The sequence below is a fragment of the Buteo buteo genome, chromosome 1 (assembly GCF_964188355.1).
Source record: "Buteo buteo chromosome 1, bButBut1.hap1.1, whole genome shotgun sequence".
NCBI lineage: Eukaryota > Metazoa > Chordata > Aves > Accipitriformes > Accipitridae > Buteo > Buteo buteo.
Genome location: NC_134171.1, coordinates 26,740,604 through 26,761,665, shown reverse-complemented (window position 1 = coordinate 26,761,665; position 21,062 = coordinate 26,740,604). Strand labels below are relative to the sequence as shown.

Sequence of the window (21,062 nt, the reverse complement as noted above, 5' to 3'; positions counted from 1 at the left end):
AAAATGTATAGTCCTTATCCTGAGGAACCTAAGGCTTTATCGCTTTATTAAATAAAGCATCATGCCAGAGTTGATGTATGTACTGAACTTGATGTAATGGTAGTTAAATTTCAGTTTGATAACAGCACTCATTCATGTGTTGCTCTGGTTCTGCTGCACATGAACCTTAATTTTTAAAGATTCATATCTGTTCTCTATTCAAATGTTAAAAGAAATGTTGGGGTAGCTTCCGGCAATAAAACTAAACTGACCAGCTTTCCTGTGAAACTTCCGGTACTTCCTGCTTCTGTTCTGGCTTAAAATTAATGGTGTTAAAAAAACACCCTTTCTTCTGTCATTCCCACTTCTGATTTTAGCCAGAATGTGAAAGCAAGGAAGCATTGTAACAGTAATAAATAACAATCTAAAAATTCCTCATGATCACTTTGTTTTCAAATGACAGTGGTCAGAGCTTCAGGTTTCTGTCATTGGTTTTATGTAAAAAGTGCTTCTATGCCTGTATATTCTTACACGTATTAAGATCTCAGCGCGTACATGTATAGATATACACAGAGAAAGGAAAAAATGAGTTTGTAGGAAAAAAACAAGTAGCTGAATAAAGATAAATTCTCTGTAAAAATTGTTTGACTTTAGGAACAATCAGAAGATTAGACCAGATAATGGCATGTGTGTTACTTTGGGGAAGTGTATCAAGCAGCTTGAATGCTGCCTTGCTGTTCCTAATACAAGTCCAGCTGCTGAGACCAAATGGTGACTGAGTGTTAGTCAATAATTCTATACGTGTGGGTCAAATGTTTTCCAGTTCTTAATTGGTTTCTGTATATAGTGTGCTGATGGTATCCATTATCATAGAATCGTTAAGGTTGGAAAAGACCTTTGAGATCATTGAGTCCAACCATTAACCTAGCACTGCCAAGTCCACCACTAAACCATGTCCCTAAGCGCCACATCTACGTGTCTTCTAAATACCTCCAGGGATGGTGACTCAACCACTTCCCTGGGCACCCTGGTTCTAGGGCTTGACAACATTTCAGTAAAGAAATTGTTCCTAATATCCAATCTAAACCGCCCCTGGCGCAACTTGAGGCCATTTCCTCTCGTCCTATCTCCAGCCACCTGACAGAAGAGACCAGCACCCACCTCACTATAACCCCCCTTCAGGCAGTTGTAGAGAGCGATAAGGTCTCCCTTCAGCCTCCTCTTCTCCAGACTAAACAGCCCCAGCTCCCTCAGCCACTCCTCACAAGACTTGTGCTCCAGGCCCCTCACCAGCTCCGTTGCCCTTCTCTGGACACGCTCCAGCGCCTCCGTGTCTTTCCTGTAGTGAGGGGCCCAAAACTGAACACAGCACTCGAGGTGCGGCCTCACCAGTGCCCAGTACAGGGGAACAACCACCTCCCTGCTCCTGCTGGCCACATTATTTCTGATACAGGCCAGGATGCTGTTGGCCTTCTTGGCCACCTGGGCACACACACTGCTGGCTCATATTCAGCCGGCTGTCAGCCAGCACGCCCAGGTCTTTCTCTGCTGGGCAGCTTTCCAGCCACTCTTCCCCAACCCTGTAGCGCTGCATGGGGTTGTTGTGACCCAGGTGCAGGACCCGGCACTCGGCCTTGTTGAACCTCGTACAGTTGGCCTCAGCCCATCGATCCAGCCTGTCCAGATCCCTCTGTAGAGCCTCCCTACCCTCGAGCAGATCAACACTCCTGCCCAACTTGGTGTCATCTGCAAACTTACTGAGGGTGCACTTGATTGCCTTGTCCAGATCATTGATAAAGATATTAAACAGAACTGGCCCCAATACTGAGCCCTGGGGAACACCACTTGTGACTGGCCGCCAACTGGATTTAACTCCATTCACCACAACACTCTGGGCTCAGCCATCCAGCCGGTTTTTTTACCCAGTGAAGAATATGCACATCCAAGCCACGAGCAGCCAGTTTCTCCAGGAAAATGCTGTGGCAAACAGTGTCAAAGGCTTTAGTAAAGCCTAGGTAGACAACATCCACAGCCTTCCCCTCATTCACTAAGTGGATCACCTGGTCATAGAAAGAGATCAGGTTGGTCAAGCAGGACCTTCCTTTCATAAACCCATGCTGACTGGGCCTGATCCCCTGGTTGTCCTGTACATGCCGTGTGATGGCACTCAGGAGGATCTGCTCCATAACCTTCCCTGGCACCAACGTCAGACTGGCAGGCCTGTAGTTTGCTGGATCCTCCTTCCAGCTGTTCTTGTTGATGGGTGTCACATTTGCTAACTTCCAGTGCTCTGGGACCTCCCCGATTAGCCAGGACTGCTGATATATGATGGGAAGTGGCTTGGTGAGCACTTCCAGCAGCTCCCTCAGTACCCTTGGGTGGATCCCATCTGGTCCCATAGACTTGTTTGTGTCTAAGTGGTGTAGCAGGTTGCTAACCATTTCCCCTTGGATTATGGGGTTTTATTTTTCTTGTGGATTATGGGGGATTATTTCTCTTTTTCAAGATCATAGCTGCTTTCTTCTTAATTTAAGTAGTTCTGGGGTTTGGGGTTTGTTTGGTTTGGTTTGGTTTTTGTTTTTTTGTTGCCCCCCCCCCCCTCAATATTTTGGTTACTTTAGAAGCATTAAAAACTTGATATGATGCATTGAATTCATTCTGGCTTGTGGTTGTGATGCTCCCAATACATCTTAGGTGCAGAGAAGCTCAGGTGGTGTTCATTTAGGACAGTATAGTTATTTTTTTACTTTATAGTGCTTAAAAAACTTGCCACATCATGTTTGGCATTTAGTGCTGGGTTGTAGTGAAGATGGTGGTGCCTGGAAAAAGAGGATCACTTCAATTTTGTGTTGTATTAGTATATGCTAAATTAGAAAAAGTGGAGTCCTGCAAGCAAACCCTTGCTCTGCATTATCTTTAGTCTGAGTTTTCAAATCTGAAGTCCAGCCTCTGCTGTACTCTTGAAAAGAAGTAGCTCAACTTCCAGAGTCTCCCCAAATGCACTAGGATTTTATGGTAGGACATGTTTCTACCAAATTGTAGCCAACATGTAGCTAAAGCATGGGAAGGGAAGAAATTAAACCAAAGTTTTAACAGCAGTGAAGGAATAAGGAAAGGGTTAAAAAATGAAGTAGTCATTAATATTGGATATGTAAATGAGTGTAATTTCTCAAGTAGGTTTTATTTGTTGAGTTTAAAACTTGGAAGCAAGCTGACTTTAGATGGTGTTTATGGCAAGATAAAGATGCAATAATGGAAGCAAATGCTCTGTCTTGTTCAGTCAAGTGTTGTTGGAATTTTTCTTGTATTGAATAGCCCCCCCCGCACTTGGTTATGGTAGGAGGATTATTTGCATTATATGCATTGCACATAAATGTGCTGTAGCTATAGAGGAGATCTGAACTGGTTTCATGCAATCTAGCTTAGAACCAGAAGCAGTGTGCTTGAGCTTGGGCAGCAACATGCAGCCTTGGCATTTGGGGCTGGTGCCATCGCAGGAGTGGATCTCTATGTTTTACAATCAGCATCGCTGATATTTCTAATGTGCTCCTGTATCTTAGTTGATGTAACTTGTATTAGTCTTGTTTTTACATTTGCAAGACTATATTTAAAAGAAAAAGCTTTATAAGTTAAAGAAAAATAATTACTGCTTGTGACAAGTCACCTGTCCAGGCATTGTCCTTTGCATCTTTACTTTGTAATGTGAATAAAGTTATAATATATGTAAACAACAACACTTGGACTCGACTATAATGTTATTTTACAGTACTGTAACTGAAAGTCTTTAAGCCTTACTGTTTTATAAATTAGCTTTGGGTTTCTGTGGGGAAAATAATGCTGATATATTCATCAAATTTAAGGGATTAAGATAAGGAGGAAGTTAAATACTGTGAAAAGTGTGTTTGAATTGCAGAAACACAGACAGAGTTGTATGAAAGATGTTAGGAAACAATCTGTTCTTTGTTACAGTTTTAGAGCTTTTCAGTGAAAAAGAGGACTTTTTTGTTTTACACACCCTGAGGAATTCGCTCTCTTGTAGGTGGGGTACCTCTGAATGCTTTTAACAGCCTGATCGGCACATAAACAAAACCACCCCAAAGGCTGCTTTCTTAGGGGAAGGACTGTGCTTGTGTGGTATGCATTTCTGGCTAGATCCAAGTAGGGGTTTTTTGGAGGCCTTTTTGCATTTTTTGTGGTAACTCTATGAACAAAATATTTGGAGAACACACCCCTGTGGTGTTCCTAGGTCTTCTCTTTTGTAAATGATCTGTTGTTTGAAGGCTGTGTCTAGAAGAAAGTACTCGACTACCTTTTCAAAGTGTATCTTTGACATATTTCTGTACTCTGCAGTTTTTAATATAAAGAAAAGTACTACTGTAATACGCTCTTAAGGTGTTGTTTAACAGCAGTGTGAGCCAGCATAAGGTGGCGGTTTTAGTGATGATGCCTTTGTAGGTAAGCTTCAAGTGTTAGACTACAGTGTTAGCAGTATAGGTTGCTGCGTAATCGGACTTTTATATTGGAAGTAACTGGATGTGCTTCATGATTTCTGGAGAAAGTAAGTATTCAGTTCCCTGGGGTGAATTTCCTTGATTAGCTGTCAGACTCTTTTAACTTTCCAAAAGCCAGCTCTTATCTGATAATAGAAAATAGTGCCTGACTGTTCAGCTTGGTGCCGCGAAAGAAGTAAGGAAGGCTCCCTGTTCCTCCTTGTGCCTTGAAGAGGCTGGGCACCTCAGGTATATGACTTGTCCAGTGCTGCTGAGCATCTTCTCCTCAGCTTAGTTTGTTGCTCTGCAGAGGATCAGACCAAGTGTCTGATATTGGACTTGTTGCTGCTTTTCCCAACTGGCCTTTCCCTAGCAGTGGGTATGTATTTCTCTCTGGCTAGCTTACAGTGCTGCAGGGATGCTGACAGAAATAGGTCACAAAAGCAGAATAGTAATGCTTTAAATTTATCTCAAACTGTAGAAGAATCTAAATTTCTGTAATGCTAGTGTATAACTCTAGTACCTTCATGCTGCCTCTCATGGGCTTTTGGTTTTGTTGTTGTTTCTTTTAAAGCCAGCACAAACAAGAGGAACCATTGCCGGCATTTTGATTCCCCTTTCATTGGGAGACTTTGTGGATGGTTATATACAACCTCAAAATCCAAACCCTTAGTGGAAATAATGTAGCAAAACATTCTTATGGTGTTCCTTATGAATAGCTGTGTTCATGTGGTGTTATATTTTTTGTTTTGGGGATGTTTAGGGGTGGTGAGGTGGGGTTGTCAGTCCTAGCCTGGGTTTTTTGTGGTTAATTAAATGTGGCTTTACCCCCCCTCCCCCCCCTTACAGAGGCCTATCATTGTTGTCTGGGTCAGCTGAACTGTGTGCACATATGCTCTCCTTTCATTGTACATGGAAGCTAGAGGTATTTTTCCAGGGAAGTTTTGGGCCATTTATGGTGTGGAGCGACTGGAACTGCACAGGGATTTTGGGTGTGTCTTTGCACTCTAAGTAACTCGTTATCAGTGACACATTAACTCCATGTTAGGAGTATGGAGCAGTTCAGGTATCAAGTTGTTGGATTACTTGGGTGAACAGCAGGAACATCAGCTCGACCAAAACCAATAGAAAAGTTAAAATATGCTGCGAATGGAGGAAAAGGAAGCAAGTTGTTTTAAAGAACCTAGTCCTTTCAGAAACATTTAGAGCAAAAGCTATCCGAAGTCCTACCTCCTTATTCCCTTGCTCTTCTGAGCATTTTGCTCTGCAGCTGGCTGCATTTCTTTCAGTAGCAGGCCCCGTGGATTACAGTGCTACCTACCAGCATGGCAGAACCTCAAGGTGGCCAGGATGGCAGCTGAGCCACTCACTATTTTCTTAAATGCATGTACAGTGTTTTCTCTTATGGAGATTTCTTTGTTTCTGTGGTTTCTTTCCCGTGAAAAGGAAGTATCATAGATTGGTGGTTTTTTTCCCCATCATCTCTTGTGTCAAAAACAAGTACCCTTGCATAGGAGTGTCACACTGCAGTATTTTGTGGAACAGGAGGTTGGCTTGTGAGTGTATGAACAGAAAGGGAATGTTCTGTTCCCCCCACGCCTTGCGTATGTGTATGATAGTGAATTGCTAAAGACACTTTATTGACATGCGTGTCTTCCAGTTAGAGAAGGAAACTGTGTTCATGAAGACTGGAGCAAAAGGTGAAAACAGGGAGACCCTGTCTGGGCTGTTTTGTTGTTGCTGATTGTGACCTTTTTACTGCTGTGATTCTGGGAGACCCAGCAGCCATCTGCAGCAGGGTTAAAGCTGCTCTATGTGGACGGAGCAAGACAGTGTTAACTTTCACGGACCTGCTCAGACAGTGTACCATAGCTGAACAGTGTGCTATTTCTGGTAGGTGCATGCAGTGGGTGATTTGCCTTATCTGTTAATGGGAAGGGTGCTAATGCTCTGGAGGATTCCTGTCGTTCTTGTGATGGAAGTTGGGCTGGGCTTTCACAAAACAGAGCCTTGATGTTTATAACAAAAAAACCAAGGTGTGAGGTGCTAATGTGGCCTCACCTTCCACTGTGCAGTAGCTCTCCAAACTACTTCTCTTGGTTGCTGTCCTTGGGACTGTTGTTGCTGAAGTAGGATAAGTATATCAGCTGTCTAGAAGCAACTGCTTGCTTTGCTGTGGAGTGGCTGCTGTTTTATGTGTTTTTGGATCAAAATCTGGTTAGGCATTTGGGTATATCTCTTTCTTTTTTTAAAGCTTCTGGATGCCTTTTTCAGTTCATCTCCCTGCTACTGCTAAGTTCCAGCAGGGACAGTCTGGGTCTAGTCATCAAGTATAGGATGAATAGAGATGTTCCTATCGTGGCATGTTTCTTGAGGATGCTGTAGCCAAGGTCAGTGAGACAGGCTGGAAATCACTCAGACAAAAAGGAATTAGCTGGATGTAATGACTGTCCCTCCCTAGAGGCATTTGTCTAAGCATATATAAAAGTGCTTGTGGACTGAAGTTTGCTATTGCTTCAAAACCTTAGTCAGCACGCAGCATGGTGAGTGCATAGGAGGTGCATTTTTAAGCTAGCGTAACCAAGCAGAGAAATAGTTTGAGTGCAGGAGGATGCCTCAGAGTAACTTCTCCGGAGAGAATGCAGTAAAGTGTGCCACCTAAATGGTGAGTTGTTGTGGTTCTTTCAGACATGACTTAACATGTCCAAGTACAGAGGGAGGAAATATTTGAGAGCTTTGCAGTGTGCTTTTCAAAAGTTAGTAGTAGATATTTCAGCAAAGCTCATGCTAGGAAGTTTCTAAGGGAAGATTTGCTATGAAGAGCATTCAAGGAGGCTTGGTTTGGAGGTGCAGAGGTGAACATGCTGCAGTTTCATTGGCAAGGAGCATGCCTCTTGCTGACGTGTCTCGTGGTGGGCACTTGTGATTTCTCCCTGTTTAAACTGGTTAGTTGCGTTGGATTGGTGGGGAGGAAGTTGAAGTACTCCATTTTCCTTCAGTGATGTTGAAATTAATTGGATTTATGACATCGGGGAGGAATAATATAAGCCACAGGTAGAAAACATATTCCAGTTTTGCTGTATCTAACAGACTCTTATTTTTAAAATTTATTACACTGTGTAATGTTATGCTTTACTAGTCTGAAGTAAGCATTGTAGCAAAACTGAGTGCTCATTCACTGGCTTCCACATCCCACTGAAACTCAGTGCTTTGAAAGTGCTTTCTGTTCCACAGAACTTCTGTTTTCTTTATTTTTTTGGACTATTGCCTAGCGTTGCCATTTCATGCTCTTGCCCTAAAGTGATGTGTTAAAACAGGTTGCCTTTGTCCGTGCTCAGGTGCTGCCGTTTTGAGGGGGGAGTTGGTGGGAGGGAGCGGGTGGCTGGTGCTTACAGGCCCCTGGAGGAACCAGGCAAAATGGTGCCCATTCATGGGGCCCTAGTAGTAAAGTTATACCTTCCCCAGTGTTTCCCTGCTGTTTTACTTTGGCTCTGCCAATTGCCCAAGCTGCCAAGAGCTCCTGTCTCTTGGTGCTCGAGGATATTTTGAGTAGTTGAAGGTGGAGTGCCTCCGCCATCTTCCCTGCGGTCTCCGATCAGCAATGAGGGCATGGAGGTACTGAGCTGTGGGGCTGCTGGGGAAGTCCTGCTTGTCCCGTTGCAAGCGTTGCCAAATCCAGGTTGACCCTGTGCTGATCAAGCTTTGGTGGTAGCAGCCTTGTGTCCCGTGGTAAGAGGTTCAGCAAAAGATGACGTTTGAGACCAAGCCGTCCTCAGCCGTGACTCTAGGTAGGCACAGCGCGGTTGCCTTGGCTGTCTTCTGGTGCATCTGGCTTTTGGGCAGTGGGAAGGGGAATGTGGCAATGGAGGGCTCTTGCTACGCTGCATTCAGCGATTGCTTTCCTCTAGGTACTTTTGGGCCGTCTTGCTACTAAACCCCCAGTAGTCTTGCTGGAGTGCGGTAGTTCTTGAGGTCCTGTGCAGTTTCACTTGGGAATTGTGGATGTATGATAAAACTCGCAGCAGACGGCGGAAGGATTTCCTCTCTCGTTGATAAAAATAGTCTTTGGCTAAGGAGGAATCGCATTTCCCAGAAACTTAACTTGATGCACTGGGCAAAAATTGGCCTGCTGGGAAGCGCTTGCTGCAGACTTGCTCATGAGCTCCCAGAGGTGTGTGGTACCGTCTCTGACAGCTGAAATGCTGAGAAGAGAGTAGCTGGATGTGGGACGATGGAGGGGAATATTCCATAGAAATCAGTTGTTGTTGGCTGTGGATTAATTTCTGAGAGTTTTGGAAATTAGTCTTGGATATTTGGAGCTAACTGGTGTCTGGGGCTGGTGTCCTCATCAGAAATGAAGACTAGCAAAAGGAGAGAAGTGAGTACCTGATATTACATACATTTCTGGTGTTAAAAAGTACATCTTTTGTACACTGCGAGAGAGGTAGATTTTTGTTCTGCTTTGCAGTTCTCCCTTAATAATTACACTTTCTTTGAGCTCTGATTATTTATTTGCAAAACAGAGCAATTATGTTGTCCTCTCTGATGTTTTATTATCCCAAAATTAGTCCAGAGGCACGTTATGTAGGAGGACTTGATGGGAAAACCTATTAACAGGCAGTGTGCTTCAGGGAGCTGGCGCTGCTCATGCTGGCCTTGTAGCATTTACAGCAAGCAGAAGTTGTGGTGGGACCAGCCTAGCTATAGGCTGTTCTGGAGGTGTAGGGTGACTGTATACTGTGAGATGCTGTCTGACGCTCTTTTCAAATTAATTGGTAGGGTTTATTAACAAACAATGCTTCCTCCTGTGGTAACAGTACCATACCCCTGCAGCAAGTACTGATTTTCACAATGTATGCAGTCTCTGATTCCTTACAGGCCAGAGGGAGAGCAAAGTTGTCCCTGTTTCCTGAGTGCAAGTTGTATTTTGACAGGTAAGATGACATAACAGCAGAAGTACAATTTTGACAGGTTTTGGGTGCTGAGTAATGCATACCAGACTGGTTTTGTTACTAAGTCACATTAAACAGGGTAATTTAAATGAATGCATTGTTGCTGTGTCAGAGAAGAACTCCATCTCAAGTTAATCAGTAAAGACTAGGCTCTGTTTAAGTCAGTAATATGCTTGCTTATCACTTCTTCCTACTTAAAAAAGGGTTGTAGTGATTCTGCTGTTTTGGACCATGGGGAACGAAAGCATTCAAAATATGAGCTGCGGTCCTCTTACTTACCGGTTACCATAGAAATCTAAATAAAGAATGCTCTGCAAATAGTGTAAATATAGCACTTAACTTTCACAGCTCTCACTTTCTTAAAAAGACATGCCATTGTTCCGATTTCTGTAGTAACTGATCAGTAAGGGCTACTGCACACATTCTGAATAAAATTGCTGTAAAAGTGTTGTATTTACACTATTTGCAAAGTATTCTCAGTATCAGAGAACTTTTTCATTACTGATTTTTAACATCAATTTATTGTTGAGACTGGCCATGGTAAATGAGACCAGAAAAAGCTGCTTTGCATTCTTTATAAGAGTTGCAAAATGCTCAAGATTTTATGGATTACGAATAAGTCACCTACAGAACTGTTCCTATAATTCCAGCAGGAGATGCGACTCAGTGACATGCACAGCAGCCGGCTTAAAGCTGCAGCTAGAAACTCAGAAAGCAACAAGATGTCTTGTCTGGAAATGTGCTGGTCTTCTGGGGACCACTCAGACTGTCCCCTCGTCTGGCTTTCAACTTATTGCATGGCCGAAGAATGGGGAATGGAGGCAAGCTAGCTTTTGGGTGTCTTTGGCCTCTGCAAATGGCATGGTCTGACTTAGGGCATGTTGGTTTGTGACCTAATATCCTTTTAGGAGCTGAGAGTTGTTGCAGAGTACAGCTGCTCCAGGATTCCCCTGCTGTCCTTAGGAACACATACTCTACATGTTTTATCTGGTGGGGCATGATGGTATTTTCACCACTTTTCATTGTTCTCAAAATAAATATTAAGACTTTTTTTTTTTTTTGAAAGCAGTCACTGTGGTTTCATCAGTTTTCATCTGTTTCCAGTCATCTCATATAATGTAAATCACTTTCACATTCCATTGATTTTTTTGTTTTTTAATTTATTTTTTTTCCTAGGGCTGTCTGGCTGGTAGTAGTAACCTCGTTGCAGAAAGAGAGCTAAGCATGTAAGAATTTTAAATGAGTTTCCATCTGGTGTTGTTTTTGGCTTGGTAACAGAATAAAAATGTTTTCCATTTTTACAAAGCAGAGGATTTTTTTTTTCTCCTGATGATTAAAAACTGAATCTAAAAAGCAAAATGGAAATTTACAGATTTCCAGAGCCAGGTCACTGAGCTGTGCCCTTACATCAGCGTGCAGCTGAGGGAAACCAAAAAGCATCTGGTCTATGTGATATATGGGCAAACTGGGGATTTTTATGGGCAAATCTGAGCTGGTATGGCTTCCCAACAGCTCTCTAAGCAATGTAGCTGTGCTCCTGAGATGCTGTGCTCTTGGAAGTTTCTAAGTTAGCTCTACTGGTCATCTGTAATTAACCCAAATACAGTTCCCACACCTACATCATGTTCATGTGTTGGACTGGATAATTATGTGCAGTACTTCTTTGGGTGTTGGCATTCTAATAGCTACTTAACATCTTGGTGCAGGTTGGGTGAAAACCAGGCAGCAATTCTGGATGGAGAGGTTAATGCCACTTTCTTGAATTTTTTTCTTTTTTTTTCCTTACTGCTCCCACTTCTCACCTTGCCCCAGCCAGTCTGGCTGGGTGAGGTGGTTGGCACTTCTTGTCTGGGGAGCACTGAGGCTTTTGCAGATGTTGTTGATTTTGCTGTATTTGTTCAGAAAACGCAGGCACCTTTTAAATGAATGGGATGATGTTGCATGAGGACAGTGTTGGGAGGTCTGCTTTTCTTTCTCAGTGACTGTGTCGTCAATTCAGTGGGGTTGGTGCTGCTCTGTTGCTGTCCTTCAGCTCAGCACTGTGCATGCTGCAGAAATGGCCATGGAGGGTGCTTCACCTTTGTGTCACTCTGGTCTGCTCTGGTCTGACCAATGTGCCTAGCTTGAGGTACCTTTGTAGAGAAATCAGATACCTTCCCGTGGAGGATTGGTGCCTGAATGTACCTCTGAAAGTGAGGAGAAGTAATACAGGCATTGTTCACCATGGCTGAGAGAATTTCTTTTTGAGGTCAAAAGGATCTGGGGGACATATTTATTATTTAATGGTCATTTGATAATGTTTCAAGTCTGTTTTCTTGATGTCCTGCCAAAGGGGAAATAGTTGTTTCAGTAGCAATTTTACAAAAATTTTGTGTTAAGAAACTGATTGAACTCAAAGTGATTTTTTTAATGGATCTGCAGTTTTGCCTTTTTTTTCCTATGTGCTGCTTTCTAAAAAGCCCACTCAGCAAATCTAGCAACCATTGTATCAGCTGATGATTAGCTGGGTTTTTAGAGGCTTACAAAAATAGTAGATGGTGGAATTTTAGCTAAGTATTTCTTGCCTTAGATTTGTGCTAATATGGTGTTGCATTTCTTTTCCTCCACTAATTCATCAGAATTGAAAGCACTTCTCACTAAGGCGTAATATGATAAAGAAAAGTTGAATTTGGATACAGCACTGCCATGTAATTATAGTCTAGTGTACCAATATAAATGTAGCTTGAAATCCACTTGATTGCATTTGAAACAATTTCAGCTGCAAACTAATAGTATGCTTTTTTGGACTTCTGGTTTATACGTGGCATTTGACTGCTTGCAACTATTGGCTCTTTTTCTGTCCTCACCATAAAGGAATTTCTCATTTAATATTTAATTATTTAATAAATTTATTATTTATTTTTCAGTTTCCTCAACTTTTACCAAAATTCAAACATTTTTAGGTTAAGGGCTCTTCCATGTTCCCCTCTTCAAAGGAACAGAGATTCACAAAACAGCACAGAATTGCTGAAGGTTAGAAAATAAAGGTGAAAATTTTTAAAGTCCTCAGCTTCCAACTTCAATGAGAGCAGGGAGGTCAATGCGAGATCTACATGCACTACTCATGAGCGATGTCCGGTGTCGTGGTTTAACCCCAGCCAGCAGCTAAGCACCACGCAGCCACTCACTCGCTTCCTCCCCACCCAGTGGGATGGGGGAGAGAATCGGAGAAAAAAAAAAGTAAAACTTGTGGGTTGAGATAAGAACAGTTTAATAGAACAGAAAGGAAGAAACTAATAATAATAATAATACTAAAATGACAATAATAATAATAGGATTGGTATATACAATTGCTTTTGGTTTTGGTTGGTTTTTGTTTTTTTTTTTTTTTTTTTTTTTTTTTTTTTTTAGTCGGTCACTGGAAGTTAAATACACTGTCTGGGTTTGTCCTACTCCCTCTTGCCCCCCTGCATGTTCTGCTGAGTTAATTCCCTGTGTAGGCTCCCTGCCCAATTAAATGGGTGCCAGAATAGCCACAGGAGGATCAGGAGGTGTGAGAAAACTTGCCTTAGCCCCAACATAGTCTGGGAGGCTCAGGGTGTGCTGAGCCCACCAGGTAAGTGGGAACCTCACTGAACAGAAGTGCTCTGAAAATCCAAATTAAAGCATTTTTTATGAAAGGGGAGAAGGACCCATTGCAGAGTAGCCAAACTTGCATAGTTCTGTTGTTTTACTGGGCACAGCAGTGTTGGATTTTGGATGCATTGGGTTTTATTTTTCCAGAAACATCTGAAGTTTCTTGGGATAGGGAAGAGATTATCTGTCAGGGCTCTTGCAAACTGGATTTACCCAGGCTGAAGACAGACATTGAAATGCAGTGGGTATTCATCTCCATTCAGCACTTCATAGTAGGTAAAAATGCAGCTTTTTTACTCTTGAATCCTTAGTATCTTGCAGTGTATTGCTGTTGCTGCTGTTTCTGATCTGTGCTCCTGATTGGCTTGTAAACCTGCTGCTTATCTTATGCTTGTGTTGTGGGTGTGAATTCCCAGAGGTATTAGTCCTTTGGGTCTCCTTTCAGGTGTGATGAGGAGGAGGCTGACCTGTGTTGCGTGCTCACAAGAAATAGTACTGTGAGAAATTGCCCCATGCCTGTACAGAACCCGGCTTTTCCTCCAGCAGCAGAGTGGTTACTGAACCTTTTTTACTTACCCTGTTTTTTCTTCCTCTGACAAAGTAAATATACACTAATTATCCTGTTGATTAGATGGTGCAATTTCTTGTTCATTTTAAATTGCAGCCGTTCTGTGCCACTGCCAGCTTAAGGACCTTTGACACCAGGTTGGCCTTGAGTTTTGCAGACATCAGATACTATACCGTAGTAATCTGTCAGAAAAGGAAGTGCTGCAAAACGTGAATGGACTTTGAGAATAAATGTTTTTAATACTTCTCTAGTGTAAGCATCAGCAGTATAAAGCTTTTGTGCTGTGTAAGACTGCTGCAGCTGGTATCAGGTTTAAATCAGACATCGCGTTTGACAGCTATTCTGACAGCCAGTACTCGCAGCTGGGTACGCTGCAAGAGCAGCATCTCTAGGGAGAGCTAAGATGTGCATGAGTTCAGGTCTTTCCCTTTCACCATGAAAGATTTATCCTTTCATAGAACTTTGCATCAGTGTTAGATGCTTTAGAAAAGCCTATATAAGTAGGTGCATTTTGATAATGTTATTTAGTTGTTGTAGGTGTTGTCCTGTAAGGATCTGGTTATATCCTGTAAGACACTGAGCATCATCTCCTGCAATTGCTAAGGGAAAATTGTGATTCATGGCGCCTTAACAATTGATCAGTCTTGAGCTGTTTCTACTATTTCTTGATCTAAAACAAGAAGTTCACTTAATTTGCTACATGTTTGCTCACAACTCAACCATGGTGTAGTAAAATGAGTGAGGATTAAAACTACCCTCTTTTGAGACATCTTGCTGTTCGAAGTTGCTTCTGTGGATTGCAGTGTTGATCACTAGAGAGCTGGTGCGGTAGTTAATTGAAAGACTAGCTCTGTTAAGAAAGCAATAGCTCCTTACACACTCCAGTCCTTGCCTTGGACATATACATTATGCTGTAGTTTGTAAATTGTTCAGCCTCACATTTATTGTTGTTCACAGTTGCGTTCCGCCAAACAGAGCAACTAAGTGGATTGCTGTAGAAGAAATGCTATTGGGTCAGGACCATTTATAGACCCTTGGGTTTTCTATGAGTTAAGATTAATCTTAACATTAGCTTTGTGCTTCACCCAAATGTGGCTATTTATTACCTGTTTATTCTTATCCCTCAGAATGTTAAAATGATACAGTAGATTTGTTTTATTATTAGCTAGCATAAATTGCTGCTTCATTTATCACTTAATCTTTATATAGCTGCTTTTTTTGTTTGTTAGTTTGCTTGTTATTTTTGTTTTGTTATAAAGTGCCTAACCTTTATCTGAAATGAAGGAAACTGTAAGAGCACAAAATAACAGAATAGCTTAGGTTTACTGATGGTAATATGTACTTGCATATTATCTTTCATCAGTGGCTCTGGAGATGTTTTGCAGACTTTCAGCAAGCCCCTCCTGTCGTGGAAATTAGGAGTTAAGAATATCCGAAGATGTGTGATTCTAGGCAGCGAGCTGCACTACAACAGTAGGTGACAGCAGGCTCTTCACTCATCTTGCCTGCCTTGTGTGGGCAGGTTTGGCTCAGTTCCTGAAGATCCATCTTATCTTGCAGGGGCTTTGGTGTAAGAATGGTTAGTCTGAGTCTCCTCTGACTGTTGAGATATTCTTATTTGTGAGTAATAGGTGACTTTGGTTTTGTGTGGCTCTTATGTCTCATTTACTGGTTTACCACTTTCTTGTACCTTGCTATGGTTCTCTCATTTGGAAATTGTGGAGAGGAGAACTCTTCTGACTCCGTGTTTTGTGCACAGGATATACCTCAATGGAGGGTCTCTAAGCAGCGTCAAAATGAGTTACTAACACACTTGTAAAGGATGTTACAGGTTCTCTCTTCCAAGTTAACACACTTGTCAAGAAGCCACAGGTACTACTTGTGGTGGTTGTGGTTTTTAGTAGGTTTTTAAACCATCCTACAGTGAGCTTAAGCAATTTGTACAAGGCCCCTCTCACTGTTAGTAGTAAAATTAAATCCTTGATCTTCCATTCTCTGAGCTGTTACTCTGTGTTTCACCTCAGCTATGATTTTTCATTAGCTTATTATTTAAAGAAGTCTCGTGACACTGTTTCAACTGATAAATAAATAAAAAAAAAAAAAAGATGCCTGTAAGTATTAGGTAAGTTGTAGCTAACTAATAGGAATACACCTCACACGACTTAATGGTTGCAGGTATTTACCTTTTACAGTACTTGAGAGGGTGATTCAGCCTAAGGAAGTCTGAAGTGTATTGGCATTCCAGGTGTGCTCTCTTACTGTGCAAAAAAGGAAACTATCCTTGCTAAACTGCATCTCTGAAGAAGAGATGGAGGCTTGAGAAACAAGTTTTAAGTGCAAAAGAAGAATCTGGTCTTTTAGCACTATCAGAACAAATAAAATCAGTTGTTTAAAACCTCTGTAGTATCTGTCTTTTTTCCAGCTGTAATCACTGTTCTTATGTTTCATTACCTCCAGTAATCACCATTGCTTTTTTCTTTTTGCATAAAACTTGACTGCCACCTTTACTCTGAGCAAGGCCCTGTGTAGCTATATACGGGTGAATAAGCTACATTCTTTGTCATGGGGAAGGTCTGCAGTAAAAGGGTGTGTGTAGGTGATTTCTTTAGATTTAGTTTCTAGCTGTTATTTTATTTAGTAAAATTTAGAAAAAGCTTTGCTTGTGTAATAGACAAATTGAGAGAAAAGTGTTTTCAAAAGTTATTTTTAAAGGAATTGCATTTGTTGTAAATATGCAAAGTAAGTACAGTATTTTAAAGTTTTATGGTACCTTGTATCTTCATCAGGCAAAGATAGGCTTGGTCTAAGTTGGGTTAAATTATACCATTGGTTGTGTTTCATGCATCAGAAAATTGATGTTAATTTCAAAGCAACAGTTGTACTTTTTAAATGAAAAATGGTAAACAGAATTTTTAGTCACTATTTAAAACCAAATCTTTCTTCACAGCTGGATAGAAAACACAGCATATGTTTGGAAAGGGCATCTGCTACCCTGTGTATTTGTATTTGCAGGCAGATGCCCTCTGTTTCGCTGTGATGTGTAGGTTAAACTCCAAAGTTTTGAAGTAGTTGTTTAGACTATCCATGGTATAAACACAGTTTGGCTGGTAACTTGTTGACTGGCACTGGAGTTCAGAAAGGGCAGGGATGACTGCGCTGGGTTTGTGTGGTAAGGTTTTGGTAGCAGGGGGGCTACAGGGGTGGCTTCTGTGAGAAGCTGCTGGAAGCTTCCCCTGTGTCCGATGGAGGCAGTGCCAGCCGGCTCCAAGATGGACCCACCGTTGGCCAAGGCTGAGCCCATCAGTGACAGTGGTAGTGCCTCTGGGATAACAGATTTAAGAAGGGGAGGGGGGGGGGGGGAACCTGTGCAAATGCAGCTGGAGAGAGAAGTGAGAGTATGTGAGAGAAACCACTCTGCCGACCCCCAGGTCAGTGAGGCAGGAGGGGGAGGAGGTGCTCCAGGCACCAGAGCAAAGATTCCCCTGCAGCCCGTGGTGAAGACCATGGTGAGGCAGGCTGTCCCCTGCAGCCCGGGGAGGTCCATGGTGGAGCCCGTGGAGGACCCCACACTAGAGCAGGTGGATGCCCGAAGGAGGCTGTGACCCTGTGGGAAGCCTGCGCTGGAGCAGGCTCTGGGCAGGACCTATGGACCAGTGGAGAGAGGAGCCCACGCTGGAGCAGCTTTTCTGGCAGGACTTGTGACCCTGCGGGGGACCCACGCTGGAGCAGTCTGTGCCTGAAGGACTGCAGCCCGTGGAAGGGACCCACGCTCGAGCAGTTCGTGGACTTACGCTGGAGAAGTTCATGGAGGACTGTCTTGCCTGGGAGGGACCCCATGCTGGAGCAGGGAAATAGAGTGAGGAGGAAAGAGCGGCAGAGACAACGTGTGATGAACTGACCACAACCCCCATTCCCCATCCCTCTGTGCCACTTGAGGGGAGGAGGTAGAGAAATTGGGAGTAAAGTTGAGCCTGGGAAGAAGGGGGTGGGGGGGGAAGGTGTTTTTAAGATTTGGTTTTATTTCTCATTACCCTACTCTGATTTGATTGGCAATAAATTAAACTAATTTCCCCAGTTTGAGTCTGTTTTGCCCATTACTGTAGTTGCTGAGTGATCTCCCTGTCCTTCTCTCGACCTGTGAGCTTTTTGTTACGTTTTCTCTCCCCTGTCCACTTAAGGAGGGGAGTGATAGAGCGGCTTTGGTGGGCACCTGGCACCCAGCCAGGGTCAACCCACCCCAGTGACCTGGCTTTGGAAGAAAGGTGCTGATTTGAAGGAAAAGAGGATTGCCATCTTGAAAAGGTATCCCTTCAGAAGTCTTTTTGTCCATTTTAATGTCAGCATTGTAGTGAAGTGAGGAGATGGTTTGGCTTCATTTTTTTACCTGATAGCCTCTCTTTTTTTGAGAAGCATAGGTGATTACAAATAAGCCATCAGAACATACATGGCAGAATTGAAATTACTTAAAAGTATTCTTTACCAAGAGGGAAGTGGACGTGACCCTGGCAAGGAAATGCTGTCCCTGGGCTGAGAGCGTTGGTGTCTGTTGCACCTGAGACAGGGGAATTGTGCCAGATGACTCGAGTAACACTTATTTCCTCTCTTGGGGTCTGTTTTATTTAAGCCATCATAATAGAAGTCTTTGCTTGGCTTATACAAAGCACAGTCACTTCCTTTCCTGGCTGTCAGGAATCACAGAATTAGCCCAGTTATGGATTTTTGGGGGCATTACAGGATTTTTGAAAGTTGTCTTGTGAAAAGGTGGCACCTGCTTGTGGGTTTTTAACTGTTCTCCTCTTCCTTATCACTGGTTTCTTATCCAGAAAGTGGAAAGAGAAGCTGCTGGTGCTTTTTGGTCTGTCAACCCTCTGGAAGTGTCTCTTCGGGTTGTATGTTCAGTCTTCATTAGGTGTGAGGTAACTACCCCATTCTCAGCTAATGCAGTGCCATAGTCAACTTACTCTTGCCATAACTTAGCTACACCACGCTGTTAGGTTTGAAAGCTCTGTTTTTGCTGACTGTCCCAGCCACGTTAGGATTGTGTTAAATTGAAACATAAATCTTCATGTGCCTGTATGATGACCAACAAAGAAGGATGTAGTTGGTAATCTAGCGGTCTGCTGCCAGTTAATGACCTCTGCAGTGTACATTTTGCATGCAGGTATCCCTCATTGGGACTTTATCTTCTAGAGTATTTAATTGTATTTCATTGAGTATGGTGAGCTTTTAAAAGTATTATGTATTTTCTGCTGGTTTGATACAGTGATCTTGCAAGAATATGAGCAGCAAAGCCTGTCTGTTAGGAATACTTGCTCAATGGCAGTAACTGGGTTTATTAATAATCTTCTGTGTTAAGGTTTAAACATACGGCAGTATGCCTGTGCTACACTAATGATGGATTTTTTTTTTTTTTTTGTAACTAGAAATAGATCTTTTTCTTTCTTTTAGGAGACTATCTTTAGGTGAGTTCACAAGCTGTTTGTTAGAAGTACAGACAGAAAGAGGATTAATTAGAAAGATGATCAGTAATAAATACCCAGGACATCAGGTGGCAGATGACGACTGGCACAAATGCACTGGGAATTTTAAGACATTCTCTCAAATTGGGTTTTAAACATGTATCTGTCTTGGCATATTATAAGGAAGGTGTGTGGTGGTTTTTTAAAAAATTACTTATTTAATGCATTGATTTATCTAAAAAAATTGATTTGATAAAGACCTGGCCAAATGTATATGTAACTGCAAAGGAGTATAAAAAAACCCACTGGTGTTGTTTTTGGAAACCGGGTGCAGAAACCTAGCCTCACTGATTTCTCTGGGAACAGGTTTTGTCTGCTAATTACTGCTGTGAGCAAGGTTTTCCCCTCACTTACACCAAAGCATTCTCCATTGATTTAAGACCTGATGCTTAAATTACTGTGACTGAAAGTACCTTTGCTTGTGGCCCTGTCTTCCTTAGGAAGAGATGCAGAATGCTTCCCTGGTTTCTGTTATGTTTTCTAAACTTCAGCTGCCTTTGAACTATTGTGTTGGTGCTTTCTTAACCTTTATCTTTATTTTTACTCTAATAGTATTACAACTATTGCATAAACTGTTAAAGTTGCAGGAGCACTGGCATCTCTTAGTCACGTAAATATTTCTCTGACCGGGTATCCAGTGTATAGGGACTTCTGTGATGTTTCTCTAAGGGAAACCCCGTTGCTGCTTGTTGTGCTCTACCTCCTGCATCTGCTGAAACTCCCAGGGCTTCTGGGTATTGCCCAGCCTGGCTGATGTTTCTGACAAAGGGCATCTCTTTAAAAATGCTTATTACTGTGGGCAGTGTATGCCAGATACTTCTAGATCCTTTGCGGGCGGTGGGGGACGACACACGACACTTTTTCTTGACTGATGTTGGGGTCACCCTTCCCTTCCTTTCCCAGGTGGCAAGGAGTGAGCAGGGCTGTCCCTATGTGAGCTGCTTCATCCTCCTTCTGGGCCTTCAGAGAAGGAGGAGGACCTGTTTGACTGTGCTGAAATTAGATCAGGCTCCCATCTGAAATTTATATGAACCCATGTGTGGATTTCTGTAAGCTTCAGATATGATCTCAATGAGAATTCTTTTCTTTTTTTTTCTTTTTTTTCTCTTCCCCCTCCTATTTTTAAACAACACTGAAAACCTGGAGTGGGCAAGATAAAGAGTCGAGCACACTGGTGAGGTTACGTGTGTCATCTGAGTCATTAGTGCTGATGGTGCTCCTGGCCTGTTGCATGTGCCAGATGTGACATCTTTCAATGAAGTTTAAAGGCGTGGTGAAAGATTATGGGCACAGTTTTGCATTACTTTGGACTGCTCAAAAATTACTGTTTTAAAAGGTGTTGCCAACAGCAACTATTAAAGGGTGTCTGTCCATCTTCAAGCTATTACAACATGTCTTTTCCTCTTCCCTGGCACCCTTGTGGCCTCCCATCCAAGCTGATCAAATTGAGGACCCAGCTGAAAACTAACCCTTCAAAGAAGATGCATCCATGTGACAGTGTCACTGTGATGAGGTGCCTGAGCCAGTCTAAAGGCCAACTGCTGCTGAAAGGGACAGTTGGCTTAAATCAGCGTAGATATAAAACTGTACTGTTACATAAAGCGTTTCATTCTGCTCGCTGTGGAACAGCAACTGGGACTTCTAGTTTCTGCCGCTGAATGTACCTGGAATGATTCCTTAAGCTGAGGTGAGCATTGCCTGTTCGTACTCAGAGTTTCACCTGTTGAGTCCAGAACTCTATATTCCGTTTTAAGTTCTGCCTGCGTGAATTTAAAGACAGTTTGAGCTCTTGTTTATGCAGATTTTGAGTTTATACTGTGCTTAATAGCAATACTAAATTTCACTGTTGATTTTGACTATGGGAATAAGTTGATCTTAAATGAAGACTCCGACTTGACTGGCCTTGCAGGCATCTAAAATATGTGCCTGTGTCCATCCA

At 42.5% G+C, this 21,062-nt stretch overlaps 1 protein-coding gene across 9 annotated transcripts in view; it reads left to right on the top strand.

Moving 5' to 3' along the window:
- APBB2 (amyloid beta precursor protein binding family B member 2) overlaps positions 1 to 21,062 on the top strand; it is a 208,221-nt gene that overhangs the window by 38,278 nt on the left and 148,881 nt on the right. Inside the window, exon 1 of one of the 9 annotated variants that reach the window (XM_075024868.1) lies at positions 4,422 to 4,537. The exons of the other annotated variants lie outside the window; for them this stretch is intronic. The gene's annotated coding sequence lies outside the window, so the exon portion shown is untranslated. Of the gene's footprint in view, positions 1 to 4,421; positions 4,538 to 21,062 lie in introns of those variants that run through there. 9 annotated transcript variants of the gene reach the window in all.